General features: G+C 47.6%; 1 protein-coding gene and 1 long non-coding RNA gene across 4 annotated transcripts in view; one reads left to right on the top strand and one right to left on the bottom strand.

Annotated features, from left to right (window-relative positions):
- DHRS2 (dehydrogenase/reductase 2) overlaps positions 1–7,664 on the bottom strand; it is a 36,900-nt gene extending 29,236 nt beyond the window's left edge. Inside the window, exon 1 of one of the 3 annotated variants that reach the window (XM_077908689.1) lies at positions 6,961–7,664. The gene's annotated coding sequence lies outside the window, so the exon portion shown is untranslated. Of the gene's footprint in view, positions 1–5,023; positions 5,161–6,960 lie in introns of those variants that run through there. The other 2 variants (XM_077908687.1, XM_077908688.1) reach the window with 2 other exon arrangements.
- Positions 7,665–8,417: 753 nt separating this feature from the next.
- Positions 8,418–9,445, top strand: LOC144320324 (uncharacterized). Its single transcript, XR_013385852.1, has 2 exons — positions 8,418–8,726; positions 9,132–9,445. It is a non-coding gene; the product is annotated as an uncharacterized LOC144320324 (long non-coding RNA).
- Positions 9,446–12,748: the final 3,303 nt, after the last annotated feature.

Here is a 12,748-nt window from a genome sequence, read left to right as displayed (position 1 = left end):
ATAAGCCAATTCGATCTTCAAGTTTAGTCAGTTGAATTTTCTTTTCTTTTTTTTTTTTTTTAAGATTTTATTTATTTATCCATGAGAGACACACACGGGGGGGGGGGGGGGGGGGCGGGGCAGAGACCCAAGCAGAGGGAGAAGCAGGCTCCATGCAGGGAGCCCGACGTGAGACTCGATCCAGGTTCTCCAGGATCAGGCCCTGAGCTGAAGGCGGCACTAAACCACTGAGCCAGGCAGCCCTGGTGGCTCAGCGGTATAGCGCCGCCTTCAGCCCAGGGCCTGATCCTGGAGACCTGGGATCGAGTCCCATGTCGGGCTCCCTGCGTGGAGCCTGTTTCTCCCTCTGCCTGTGTGTCTGCCCCTCTCTCTGTTGTCTCTCTCGTATAAATAAATAAAATTTATTTAAATAAATAAATAATAAACCGCTGAGCCACCCGGGCTGCCCATGAATTTTGTTTCTTAACAGAAAGATCCATGGAGAAAGTGGCATTTGTACTGGGTTTTAAAGAAACTGAACAGGCAGAGATAAGGAGAGAACAACTAAGATGATTTGCTGTCCCCCAATATCTGTTCCCTCAGTAATCATGCCCCCAACATTTCAGCTGTGCCATTGTACACTCAGAATAAGGATTACATTTCCCAGCCTCCCTCTCAGCCAGGCATGGCCTCTTGACCAAGTTCTGGATAAAAGGATATAGCGGACATGAGGCATTCAACCTTCAGGAAGTATTCTTCAATTCGGGGAGCACCCCCTCCCTTTCTTTCTCTCCCTCCTGCTGGCTACAATGTGAACTTAATGATATAAGCTGAAGCAGCTATCTTTGACCTAAGGGAACGCTACACAATGAGAATATTGCACTATTATGTTGAAACAGTCTGAGTCCATGAAGATCATCAAGATCATACAAGAGGTGGGATGCCTGGGTGGCTCAGCGGTTGAGCTCACATGGTGATCACAAGGACCAGGATCGAGTCCCGCATCCAGCTCCCTGCATGGAGCCTGCTTCTCCCTCTGCCTGGGTCTCTGCCTCTGTCTCTCTCTCTCTCTGTCTCTCATGAATAAATAAATAAAATCTTAAAAAAAAAAAAAAGATCATACAAGGGGTGCCTGGGTAGCTGAGTCAGCTAAGCATCTGACTTTTGATTTCAGCTCAGGTTGTGATCTCAGGGTCATGAGATGGAGCCCTGCCTGGGTCTCTGCACTGAATATGGAGACTACTTGAGATTCTTTCTCTCCTGCCCCCACCACTGGCACACATGTAAGCGCTCTCTCTCTCTCTCTTTCAAAAATAATAATAATAATAATAATAAAATAGAGGCGCCTGGATGGCTCAGTCCGTTAAGCATCTGACTCTTGATTTCAGCTCAGGTCATGATTTCAGGGTTGTGGGATCAAGCCCATCAATGGGTTCTGTGTTCAGCAAGGAGTCTGCTGGAGATTCTCTCTCTCCCTCTACCTCTACCCCTCCCCTTGCTCTCTCTCCCTCTCAAAATATATAAATAAAATCTTATTTTAAAAACTTCTCTTCCATTAAAAATAGTAATAATAATATTAAAATAAAAATAAAGACCATGTGAGACCCACTGTGATCTCGTTTAAGCCACTGTTATATTTATGTCTTAGGTTGGGCTGCCTGCCACAGATCCTGAGACCAGGCTTCACTTCAAGTGAACTATTTTTTTTTTTTTTAGATTTTATTTATTTATTCATGAGAGACAGAGACACAGGCAGAGACAGAAGCAGGCTCCCCACAGGGAGCCCAATGCGGGACTCGATCCCAGGACCCCAGGATCATGCCCTGAGCCGAAGGCAGACGCTCAACCACTGAGCCACCCAGGCGTCCCCCAAGCAAACCATTAAATGCCTCCAGGAGGAATAAGTAAGGGATTTGGGGAAGCAAAGCAGAGATGGAAAGGAAGACAAGGGTGTCCTTTCAGCAAAGTGCCAGCCTCAAGCTGATCCTGAAAGGGAGCTCTGATACACAAATTACACCTCAGAGTTTGTCCTAATTTGAGATGACGGACTGGGCTTTTGTCCTTCTTTACTAGTTCAGCTAAAGCCTGCCCCAGGCCCTCTGCATGTCCAGAAGCTATGGGAAATGATAAACAAGTCCAAGGGGATCTGATACCAACTCAAAAGGCCTCTTACTCTGGGTTTTTGATCACTTGTAGCTGAACCTAATTCTCACAAGTACCAAAGCCATTCCAGCAGAGGGGAGAGTGTAAAGTGCACTGAGCCTAGGGGAAAAGAGTGTATATCAAGGTATAGGAAAAGAAGAAATAGAAAACAAAGTTGGGAAACCAAATTTTAGTCATTTGGACTATGGAAGGCTTAAAATGCCTGGCCAAGGAGGACCTTTGAACAAGATGATTCAAAAAATGAATCTGGTGATGATGTGTGGGATGAACTGGAATGAGACTCATGTGGTGTAATGCCCATTATTCGGTCATATTTGTAGTCCAGGCAAGAGGTGACTCAAGCCCAGGTGATGGTTCTGAGAAGGGAAAGGAGCAAAAATGATTGCAAAGCCTTATAAAGACTCGGTCTTTCTAATTGCTTTGATGTGGGAAGCAGGGGACAGAGGATCTAAGCATGAGGCCGGGCCTGGGTTCCAGCCTATGTAAACACCACCCTGGGAGAAGGATGATGTCACCAACAGAAATGGGTAGCTGAGGAAAAGGAAGGAATTTGAGAGGAAATATGAATTCTTCCTTTTGGATATGGTGGTTTTGAGAGAAAGGGAAGCTTGTAATTGGAGCTGCTCAGCAGATAGAAATTCAAGGCTGAAGAGTCCTGCATGGCAGCTATGGATTTGGGCCACAGACAATACATAAGTGAACAAGCATGACTGTGTTCCAAAAGAGTCTTTATTCTTTTTTAAGATTTTATTTATTTATTCATGAGAGACACAGAGAGAGGAGAGAGACACAGGCAGAGGGAGAAGCAGGCTCCCTACAGGAAGCCTGATGCAGGACTTGATCCCGGGACTCCGTGACCTGAGCCAAAGGCAGATGCTTAACCACTGAGCCACCCAGACACCCCTCCAATAAAAACTTTAATTATGGACACTGAAGTTTCAATTTTTTATAAAGTTCATGTGCAATGAGTTATTTTTTTTCTTTTTTCAACTATTTAAAAATGTAAAAAAGGTGGGGGAGGGGATTGATGACAGAGTGCGTCTGGCTGGCTCACTTGGCAAAGCATGCAACTTTTGATCTCTCGGTCTTGAGTTCAAGCCCGATTTTGGGTGTAGAGCTTACTTTAAAAATATGTTTTTAATAAATAAAAGTGTAAAAACAAAATTCTTAGGTCATAGAGAAATAGGTGGCAGCCAGACTTGGCCTAGGAGCTGTAGCTCATCTTGCTGCGGCCTCCTGATTTCGGCTTTAGCAGCAGCTGAAGAACACCTCCTTGGAGACACTAGCAGAGCCACGAGTGCTTGCCCCCAGGGGTCCACACAACTGTCACAGTGCATCCTCATTCTGTGGTCTGAGAAGTAGCCAGGAGGCTGCTCCACTCAGCCCAGAGGTTCTGGCAACACTACCTCTTCTCTCTGTTCCTCCAGCTCAGGGTTAATAATGCTTCTGGCAGTTACCACCTCTAATCACCACAATGCCTGTTTGCTCTCCCAATCCTCCAACACTGGACTATCAATTCTCTGTACATACCCCCTGTTTGGAGTGCCTTCCATAGAATCATTTTCTTGGCTAGGCCCAGAATGACACAGAAATCATTGTGTTTTGGTGGGGGGGAAGAAGAGAAGAAAGCCAAAAAAGGAGCCAGAGAAGCAGGAGGCAAAGTAGGTATGTTTTGAAACTGAAGGGAAAAGAGGTTTGGGAAGATGGGCATGGTGAGCCGCTGAGAGAGGAGGAAGCTTGAGAAAAGGCTGATGAATACAGGACCAGGAAGAACTGCCAAACCTTCCAGAAGCATCTTCTGGGGGTGGCAGAGGTAGGAGTGAGGTAGCTCCATCTTGGGAGAGTATGAAGGGCAGGAAGATTGAGGAGAGGAGTTGATGTGGTACCTGGGCCTCTTACCCACGCAGGAGATAAAAATAGAGACAGTGATGCCCATGTCAGGACTGTTGGTTACCTCTGCAAACACATGGGACCCATGGAGTGGCCACCTGCCCTCCTCCAATAACCCACCCCGTGCTGTGCCCCCAGCCCTTCCCCTGACAACAACACATCTGGGCAACTGGCCAAGGGTCCCTTGCTTCTGCAGATGGCCTCCTGATGAACTCTTCCTTTGAAACAGACACATCAAGTTAACAAATGTTTGGCCATTCTACTCTAAGGAAATTCTGGTTGACCTGATTGATTTATGAGCCTGCTTTGCAGAAATTGACTGAGCTGAGATTGGAACTGAGAAGAATTCTTGCAGTTGTACAGAAGGGACCAGGGGTCAAGGGAACCACTGTGATGATACCCTAAGATCTCCCCTGTTTGCCATGCTGGCGCCATCTTGTATACACATGATAGAAGTACAACTATGTCACTGGGTGGCACCTTCACAGAATCAGCAATAACCTTCCCTTGCACCTCACTTTTCCCAACTTCCAATCACCTACATCCATTCAAGAGCTCCACTCCCCCATATCACCCCTGTCTTGGAAAAAATCCCATAAATACTCAGCTCCCCTTATCCTCAAGAAGGTGGATTTGAGAAATTATCTCCTGACTCCTTGCTTGGTGCCCTGCAGTAAAACTTTCTCTCTGCCACAAAACCGCTGTCAGTGTTCAGCTTACTGAGCATCCAGCAATGGCTCCTTGTCCAATAACACCCTTGTGGGTAGGCAAGCATGGGCAGATTACTATTGGCCACCTCTCAGGCCCTGCAGAGGGCTGACTACAGCATGACAGCCAGGGACACCCTGCAAGAGCTGTCATAGCAGGTGCACAGGGCTAGGGGTGTTTTCAAGGTCTTCATGACTTAGAAATCCAGCAACTGTTTATTCAGATCCTCTTATGTGCCAGGTACTTCTGTAGGTGCTAGGGAGTGCAGTGAGTTTAAAGATACCTGTTCCGGGCAGCCTGGGTGGCTCATCAGTTTAAGCGCCTGCCTTCGGCCCAGGGCGTGATCCTGGAGTCCCAGGACCGAGTCTCGTGTCGGGCTCCGTGCATGGAGCCTGCTTCTCTCTCTGCCTCTCTCTCTCTCTCTCTCTACCATGAATAAATAAATAAAATCTGTAAAAAAAAAATATATATCTATTCCTTTGGGCACCTGGCTGGCTCAGTCAGTAGAGCATACAACTCTTGATCTTGGGTTGTAAGTTTAGGCCACATGTTGGGTGTAGAGATTTCTTAAAAATAAAAATTTTAAAAGAATCAAATTAAGGGTGCCTGGGTGGCTCAGTCAGTTAAGCATCTGCCTTCAGCTCAGATCATGATCCCACAGTCCTGGGATAGAACCCCACATAGGGTTCCCTACTCATCGGGGAGCCTACTTCTCTCTCTACCCCACCTTTCCCCTGCTCATGCTTTCTCCCTCTCTCTCTTTCAAATAAATATAATACTTTTAAAAACTAATAAAAATTAGTTAATTAAACTAAAACTCTATTCCTTTAAGGAGCTTACATTCCTGTGGAGGGAGACAGGCAATCAAAGAAACACGAAGGGCAGGGCCCGAGAAGTGCTCTGAAAAAAAAAAAAAAAAATACAGCAAGGTGAGTGAGGCAGGAAATGTGGGATGGAGTGCTTGTTTCATACTGGGCCAGGTGGGGCAAAAGATGACAAGGCAAAAAGTGAGCAGAGGCCTGGAGGAAATGTGGAGAGTACAGAATGTTCTGGAGAGCAGTGAAAATTAAGGTAGAGTCAGGAGACAGGGTGTTTGGTGTAGTTCAGGAAACAGCAAGGAAACCAGTGGCTACCAGTAGCCACTCTGTAGCTACAGTGAACAGACTGACAAGAAGGATAGAAATTAAGTCAAGGAGGGCCAGGCTTCCAGTCCATGATGAGGATTTCAGCTGTTGCTCTGAGTGGAGGTTTGGAGCTGAGTAGTGATGCATCTGATATTCACTGAAAAAGGTTGCCTGTGACCACAGTGTGGAGAAGACACTGTAGGGGGTCAGGATGATCCCTCCATTCTTAGAACAATGTTTCTAAAATAGGAATAAAAAATTAGAGAGCAAAAGGGAGCACCTGGGGACTCAGTTGATTAAGGCCCACATTGGGCTCCTTGTTGGGCATCGAGCCTGCTTAAGATTCTCTCCTACTCTCCCTGCCCTCTAGCTCTGCTCGCTCTCTCACTCTCTCTCAAAAAAAAAAAAAAAGGCAACCCCCACAAACACAGGCTGGTGCTCAACTGGCTGGGTGCCAAAAATAATAGAAGAAAAGCTGTACGTCAGAGTTGGCTACACCCTAAACATAAATTAGTAGTCATGCCATGTAACAAACAGGTAATCCCGGAATATGTGACATCTGACCCATAAAGACTAAGATGCTGACTCTGTGCCATGGCTGGAATACACAGGGCCCTGAACCGCACAGTTGCCTTATGTTTGAATGCTTCCCACCTGCCCGGCAGCCCAGACCTGTTTCTTCCATAGGTGCTTTCTCCCAGTGTTTTCCCCTCTCTCCTGGCTGGGCTTGTAACGCTGTCATTCATTCAGCAACTACCATGTGTAAAATGTAATGAGGAGCACCACGGGAGAGTCTCTGATAAGAACTTGAAGCTTGAATCTTTTATTAATTGTACCTCGAGAACTGTGTCTGCTGTGGGTACAAATCTCTCTCGTTACCCCCTTCTGGTTCATCCTCTCATGGAGGGCTTTTCTCTCACCCGTGGGACATATGCCCTGCCAGACAAAGGTCTCCCCTGCAGCTGAAAATCACAGGATTCTATCTGGGTCAGGCCCGACAGCCTAGTCTCAATCTGCACACAAGTGAAGATATTCAGGCCCAGGGTGGGCAGAATCGTGCAGGGAACCAAGGAGTCTTTACCTTCTCCCTTCTTACCTCAGGCTCAGGTGCTACATGTTGGAGCAAGGCCAAAGTGTAAGGGACTCACAGCCGGTCCTTGTCACCTTTCCTTGTAGGTAATGGAGAAGGAAGTCCCTGAAGAGTCCTGGATCCAGAAAGAATGAAACCTTGAAGCAAGGGACATTGAGTGGCTGAGTCGCACCAGAATACTTGAGCCAGTTTCTACCCTGCAGAGAGGCAGGAACAGGTCCCTTCTCCAGAGCTTGGAGATCCCAGCCCTGAGGATTCCCAAGGGTCTGTGGCTCTGTGTCCAGCCTCCTGCTCTAGAGCTCCAGACAGAGCCCTGTGCGCTAGACACAACCAGCCAAAGACTCTGAGAGACCACAGGGGCTAGGGACAAAGCCCCTAGCCCAGAAATTGTGACCAAGAGCTGCGTGGCCTCTAACTAGCAGGAGCTAGAGGCAGGGAAGAAGGGGAGGCCAGAAACAAGGACTGCTGGACCAGACAAGTGTCACCCACTCTGCCAGGCTCTTCCTTGGCTATGCAGCTTAATTCTCTTCACACTTGTTAGGCATGACTATGCCCAACAGAACAGATAAGAAGAAATCTGGGTCTCAGACTGGTCCCATATCTTGTCCAAAGACGACACACACTACAGACTCCAGAGCCAGTGCAGACTCCTGTGCTGCTGAGAAGAGCCCCCTGGAGCCTTTTCAAGGGCCCTAACCACCTGTGTGGAGCCTGTGGACAAACTCAGACCTAATATCTAAGTCGTGTCTATCATGAAGAGTTATTGGATAGTTGAATGTCAAGTGACTTCACAATACCCCACCCCCACCATCATCAGCACCCCACACCCCTGCCCCAGGGGCCCCAGGCCTTCTGCCCTTCCCATCCTAAACTGGCCAGATCCCAAACCCAACTGATAATGGGTTTTACTAGCATGAGTGCATTCCAAAGAGAGGAGGGTCCAGCCCAGTTGGAGCTACCACAGTGACCAGAAGCTCACTCCTCTAGTGCACTGGGCTTCTTTCTTTGTCTCACTCCCACCAATACTCTCTCTTTTTTCTTTCTTTCTTTGTATTTTTTTCAAGATTTTTAAAAATTTATTTATTCATGACAGACACAGAGAGAGGCAGAGACATAGGCAGAGGGAGAAGCAGGCTCCTCGCAGATCGATCACCAGATCCAGATCACGCCCTGAGCCCAAGACAGACACTCAACTACTGAGCCACCCAGGCATCCCTCTCTCTTCTTTCTGCAGCAGATTCCCACACCGGTGGAGCCTAGCATAAGGAACAGTCCCCATTCGACACAGTTTTGCTGCGCCCCCACACCTCTCTCCCCTCTCCCTGGTTGCCTCCTCCTCACCAGGGCACCAATTTGGCTGGAATAACTTGAGCTTTGAGTTTCAGAACGAGTCCAGAAAACCCAGTAGCCCAGTATAATCTTGGAAGGGCTAGCAGCCCCAGAGGTCAGGTGACCACCTTTGGTTTCTTATTGTTCCTCAGGCTTTGCTTAGCACCAAATTGGGATCCCTGCCCTCTAGGCCAAGGGGTCGGGGAATGGGGGAGCAGCAGAACCACAAATAACACAATGTAAGAAACCCCAGAGCTGCCCTAGGCATAGAGTCCCATGTTCTGCTTGGAGAGTGGCCCGCACCACTGCACGGGGCTGCTCAGTCCTCGCTAAAGGGTGAAGTCAACTTCACCTTCTCCATGTCTCACATGATGACCAGGCTGCAGCTTGCTGCCTATTCCAGGCTCACTGGAAAGCTATGAAGCAAAGAACAGACCGGACAGGTAAGTGTGCTTGTATAAGCAGAGATTCTTTAGGGTGGGGTGGAGGTGACCTCATGGTGTGAAAGCCCTTGTTTTTCCACCTAACACTTGTGCCAGAGCACATTCTGATCTCTATGGTCACCCAAGAGCAGCCTTGCCCAGGAGGCCCTGGAGCCTAACCAGCAGAACTGGGTCTGTGGCTGCCAGGCCCAGGAAGGACTAGCACAAGGGCAAGGGAGGAAAGGGTGGGGCCCCTGCAGGCTCCATGGGCCAGATGGAGGAAGCACTTTACCTGCAAAGGAATTTCACAGGTGTGGAAATCCGCCCATGCTGCTTCTCAGCACACAGCATTTTGAACAGTCGTTCCCAGTTTTCTTCAAAGATGTCACTTCTAAAATATTTTTTTGATTTTTCTATTTTCACCAGAGAGAGTCAACTAGGTGCAAATGTGCCTTTACCAGGTGCTCACCTCCCATTTAATAAGGAAGTTCTTTGCGAAGAAGCAGTTGAAGCTTCAGGGGGTGAAAATCTGATCCAAAAAACAAGATGAGTTAACTAACGAGTCCAGAGCGAACACCAGGAACCAGGAAGCCTGAAGCAGAACGTCCCATGCAGACCTAAGTGGGAACATTATGGTTCAACCCTGCTGCCTTCTTCCCTTCGCCTGGCTGCCAAACCCCTATCTTCATGTACAAATGGAGAAACCATTATCATGAGATAAAGGGAATACTAATGTGGGATTTAGGAATGCTCTTGATATTTCCTTCCTATCTGATGACTGTGGCCTTGACTCTTCGCCTCTCCAAGCCCCCAGCTTCAAAATCCCAAAATCCTCACCTCTCAGATGCACATGCACAGGGGCTATGGCTTAGTGCAAGTGGTGGTGAGGGAAGACTCAGAGCGGCACACTGGCAGAAAACAATTGGTTTCCTCTAGCTCTTGTGTGTCCTCCCCCTGCCACTACCCATGGCTCAGAGGTATGGGTTTCAAGCCTGCTGGTCTGGGACCAGCCTGCCTTCCCCTGATTCTCTGCTCCCATGCCAGTCATTTAAAGCACACAAACATGCAGACCTCAGTGTGAGGCAGGGTATCTCGGTGTGCATCCAAATCTAGTGCAGCCCTGCTGACTGCTCAGGTGGTTAGAGGGCTGCCCAGCCTCCCTCCCTGATCCCAGACCACTCTAGGGAAAACTCAAGCTCTTTCTCCCAGCTCCAGGGGATGATACAGAGGGTCCAGCTCCTTAGCACAACCCCCAGGACCATCTATGTTTACCACACTAAGCTGCTCCCCCACAATACCCACAGAAACCAAATGAAATGGGCTGAGGAGGGATGAGAGGGTACTACAAAATGCTGGACTTGGAGGCATGTGAATCCCCCTTTCAGAATCTCACACACACAAAAAAATACTGTCCTCTCCCCAAGGGAGGGGTAGGGAACAGATACCCATGCCCCACTTGCCCATTTTTGGGGGGGTCCCTTGGTTCATGGACCCCAGGTTAAAAATCCCTGCTCCATAGTGGCCTCGGTCCCACAGAGAGTGTAGAGAAAGAAGCAGAACTGTGTTCTCAAACATCTCTTTCCCTTTTCAGCAAGCCAAACCTGGGAGTTGCAAGAAGCAGGAGGGGACAACCATCCAGAACATTCTGGAATCACAATCTGAGGAGCAGAGGGGAGCTGTGTGTGAAGCCAGCAGTGGCCAGCAGAGGAAATGCAGGGTCTGGCTGCAGGCCATTCGTACCCTAGCTCCCACCATCAGGATCTCTGGCCCCATCCTGACCCCTGGTGGCTGCCCATGGATGAGGCGGGCACTCTTCCCCAGCTCCACCCTGCCTGGTTGCAGAATAACAGGAAAAATGAATCCCGCACCCCACAGTTTGTGGCTAGGGTCCCCAGGAAGCACCAGCATGTTTCCTGGGGGTCCCTCAGGAGGGTTTAGCCCACTGCAGTCCCCAGGTGCCTCCTTTGTATAAGTCCAGCAACCGATCAAACAAATGTATATAAAGAAAGCACCTGTCATGTTGGCAAAAGGTGTGTTAACAGGTGTGTGTTGTGTGTGTGTGTGTGTGTGTGTGTGTGTAACTAAAGGTCAGTGCAGGTCAGGGTGCAATAAGACCAGCACTCTCGTGCACAATTGATGAGAGTACAAATTTGTACAACCCTTATGCAAGTGATTCAAGCAAAAGAAATCCAAAATCTTACAAAGTATTTCTACTCTCTGGCCCAGTGAGTCTACTGTTAGGAATCTGACTTCCAAAAATCAATACTCAAATAACATGATACTCAGAATTTGAAATATATGGGAAAGGAAAAAACAAGATGAGCCAAGCATGATAATTGCTGAGGCTAAATGATGAGTACATCAGAGTCCTTTATTTTGGTTTTTGGGGTGTTTGGTCTACTTTGGTATACATTTGAAATTTCCCATGATAAACATTTTTAAAATCAGGGGAATACCTGGGTGGCTCAGTGGTTGAGCGTCCACCTTTGGCTCAGGTCGTGATCCCAGGTTCCTGGGATGGAGTCCCACATCAGGCTCCCTGCAAGGAGCCAGCTTCTCTCTCTGCCTATGTCTCTGCCTCTCTCTGTGGGTCTCTCATGAATAAATAAAATCTTAAAAAAAAAAGCATCAGAGATACAAAGATTTGTATCAAAGATATTAATTTTTTTTAAAGATATTAATTTTTTATCACAAACCTGCACAAATGGCATAAAAAGTGCTATCCTGGGATGGTTAAACAGAACACACTGCATCCAAACAGTGGAATATTATGCAGCCATTAAAAATTCCAGGATGCTTTAATCCATGGAAAAATGCTTAGGCTGTAATGCAAAGCAAATAAGTAGGAAACAAAATTGCATGTGCAGTATTTAATACAAGGAAGGCATACAAGGAAGACAATATAAAAATACACTAACATGTTTCTTATACACTGAGACTAGGGGTGATTTCTATTCTTGATATTGTCCTTTATTTTCTTAGTTTTACAATAAGCACGTTTTACTTTTATAAACAGGCACCCAAATTGCCTTTGTTGGAGTATATACCAACTTGGGAGTTTGAGCTATACTCAACTCCAAGGACTCCCATATGTTAGCTATGCAACATTGAGTAAATTAACATCTGGGTCCCAGACTCCTCACCTATAAAACCTATAGGCACCTATAATGCCAACCTATTTTTCAAGCCACCACTTACTGGGTATTTACTATGCATTAGGCACTATGCCCTGTGGGTCTTCCTTTATATATAATCCCAACGCTATTCATACATGATTATTTCAGTCCTCACAACAAGCTCTAGAGCTGATTAGCGTGTTTCCCTCTTAGAGCTCTGCATACTGCAGCTCAGGAAAGTTAGGGGTTCCTCTAGCTAATAAGCAGTATGGTCGGGATTCAGACATAGGTCTGTCCATTTCTGAAAGCCCAGTTCTCAGCCTCCAGCCTGGGCTGCTTAGTTTCATTGGAGCACTGAGGCAGTAACACAGGCGCAGTGCCACACACAGCTTCTGGTTCTAAGCACAGAGATGCTCTACTCCTTCTGGATTCCCTTTTCTATGACCCCAGCATAATGGTAAATTGTGGCAAAACCAGTGCACTCTCAAAAAAAAAAAAAAAAAAGTGTCTCTGCCTTAAAAGAAGGGATGACAGGACCTATAGGGACAGACCAGATTGGGACTGGAAGGAAGACTGCCTCATCCAGTGGGGTGGCAGGGACCGTGCGCCCAAGTTCCAGGGGAGTTCTGTTAGTGATTTCTTCAGCTCTACGCATGGGTTTGCAGCCCAGAATTCAGTACAGAGTCATCCCTACCTTCCACCTACCCCTCCCATCCTTTCTCCCTAAAGATAGGGCACAGGTCTCACCTAGCCTATAGATTGCTTTTCTTTTATTGTCCACCCCCCACCCCCCACACCATTCCCCCACTCCCCCACCCACCACTCCCCCCACCCCCCCACAGAAAACGCAGGCCTGAATATCTCAGCAGGAGCAATGTGATGGAGCTCGGCCTGCTCCAGAATCCCTTCTGGATTCATCTCAAATGT

Source organism: Canis aureus, chromosome 9 (assembly GCF_053574225.1).
Source record: "Canis aureus isolate CA01 chromosome 9, VMU_Caureus_v.1.0, whole genome shotgun sequence".
Lineage (NCBI taxonomy): Eukaryota > Metazoa > Chordata > Mammalia > Carnivora > Canidae > Canis > Canis aureus.
The sequence above is the reverse complement of the archived record's forward strand: the minus strand, read 5'-3'. Positions and strand labels throughout refer to the sequence as shown.